This window comes from Cebus imitator, unplaced genomic scaffold, assembly GCF_001604975.1.
Source record: "Cebus imitator isolate Cc_AM_T3 unplaced genomic scaffold, Cebus_imitator-1.0 Scaffold87, whole genome shotgun sequence".
In the NCBI taxonomy this organism is placed as follows: domain Eukaryota; kingdom Metazoa; phylum Chordata; class Mammalia; order Primates; family Cebidae; genus Cebus; species Cebus imitator.
In genome coordinates this window covers 6,303,980-6,305,962 of record NW_016107402.1, presented here as the reverse complement: position 1 = coordinate 6,305,962, position 1,983 = coordinate 6,303,980, and the positions used below count along the sequence as shown (strand labels likewise).

Sequence of the window (1,983 nt, the reverse complement as noted above, 5' to 3'; positions counted from 1 at the left end):
CCCAGTAGCTGGGACTACAGGCACAAGCCACCATGCCCGGCAAATTTTTGTATTTTTTAGTAGAGACAGCGTTTCCCCATGTTGGCCAGGCTGGTCTTGAACTCCAGACCTCAGGTGATCCACCCTCCTCAGCCTCCCAAAGTGCTGAGATTATAGGTGTGAGCACCACCGCACCTGAGTTTTTTTTTTTTTTTTTTTTTTGCAAGGAAGCAATAAAGGGATTTATTGAAAATGAAAGTACACTCCACAGTGTGAGAGTGGGCCTGAGCACAGGAGCCCAAAGGCCTTTCTTATTTTTGTATATAAAAAATATACATGCTTTCTCATCTAACCAATTTTTTTTTTTTTTTTAAAGTCAGAGTCTCACTTTGTTGTCCAGGCTGGAGTGCAGTGGCATGAACTTGGCTCACTGCACCTTCCACGTCCTGGGTTCAAGCGATTTTCATGCCTCAGGCAGGTGCTACCACGCCTGGCTAATTTTTGTATTTTTAGTAGAGATGGGGTTTCACCATGTCGGCCAGGCTGGTCTTGAACTCCTGACCTCAGGTGATCTGCCCAACCTGGCCTCCCAAAGTGCTGGGATTACAGGCATGAGCCACCATGCCCAGCCTCATATAACCAATTTGGATTCTTGTTGCAGTTCAGGAAAACATAAGTTCCCATTACTTCCAGATTATTTTAAAATAAAAATCACAATGACTTGCGAGGAAAAGGAAGAACATGTCAGATCCTGAGCTTCCTCTCAGGCTTGAGTGCCTCAAGAGGACTGTATTGCCGTGTTACGAGAGGTACAGTGCAGTGCTTTCATCTGATATGCCAGTGTGGTAAGAAGTCCCTGGAGGTAGAGACTCTTTTACCAGAAGGTTGGGGGCCTCCAGAATGTTTTCCCCACTAGGAATTGGATTTGATAGCTGGAATTTACAGCCTACACATTTGGGTCTCACCATCAGGGTAGGGCAGGTAAGGCTAATGGTACAAACTGTGCCTCAGCATAAGAAGTCACCTAGGGGAAGGGGTGTGGTACAGAAGTCATCTAGGGGAAGGGGTGTGGTACAGCCAGTAAAACCTGGAACCTGCAAGCGGTCCAGAACTTTGGTGGCCAGTAAGGAAAAAAAAACCCTCAAGTATGCTACAATATTGAAAGGTTCAAAAGCACTGAGAAAGTGTTGTTTTGCCCCAGGTGCAGCCCATGAGAATCTGTTCCAGTGAAATGCTACATTCAAAGAAGTGCTGTCCACCCCAGAAGATCCCAGAGGACGCAATTCTGGCTGTGCTGGGAAGTGCTAAAGTTCCCTTCATATGTCACTCTGGAGAAGGAGCAGCAAAGCAGCCATGTTGAGTTCCTCTCTCAACATTTGGCATCATGGACGATGGTAGCTAAAAGAAAAAAAAAAAAAGACAAGTTACCACATGATGTACATTGCTTGCTATTAATATACCAGTAGTAATGAAATGTTATATCCTAATTAATACTGCCTCTCTCTTCTGCTCGAATTCTAGCTGACCTTTCTGTTGCATCTGATACTCCTCAACTGCTTCCTTCTTTCTTGAAACTCTTGGCTTCTGTAACAATATTTTTGCCATAGTTTTCTTTCTTCTTCAATTGATCTTCTGTATGCTGTCCTGGTTCATTTTCCTCTGTCCACCCTTTAAATAGAAAACAACTTCCTGGCCAGGCGCCGTGGCTCACACCTGTAATCCCAGCACTTTGGGAGGCCAAGGTGGGCAGATCACGAAGTCAAGAGATCGAGAACATCCTGGCCAACATGGTGAAACCCCATCTCTACTAAAAATACAAAAATTAGCTGGGCATGGTGACACACGCCTGTAGTCCCAGCTACTTGGTAGGCTGAGGCAGGAGAATCCCTTGAACCCAGGAGGCGGAGGTTACAGTGAGCCGAGATCACAGCACTGCACTCCAACCTGGCAATAGAGTGAGACTGTCAAAAAAACAAAAACAAAACAACAAAACTTCAAGGACTC

General features: G+C 45.3%; 1 long non-coding RNA gene across 2 annotated transcripts in view; it reads left to right on the top strand.

Moving 5' to 3' along the window:
* Nucleotides 1-1,239: 1,239 nt before the first annotated feature.
* The window catches only part of LOC108308769, a 3,119-nt gene continuing 2,375 nt past the window's right edge, over nucleotides 1,240-1,983 (top strand). The window contains exon 1 of one of the 2 annotated variants that reach the window (XR_001827039.2): nucleotides 1,240-1,373. This is a non-coding gene — a long non-coding RNA (uncharacterized LOC108308769). Of the gene's footprint in view, nucleotides 1,416-1,983 lie in introns of both variants that reach the window. The other variant, XR_005201251.1, reaches the window with a different exon arrangement.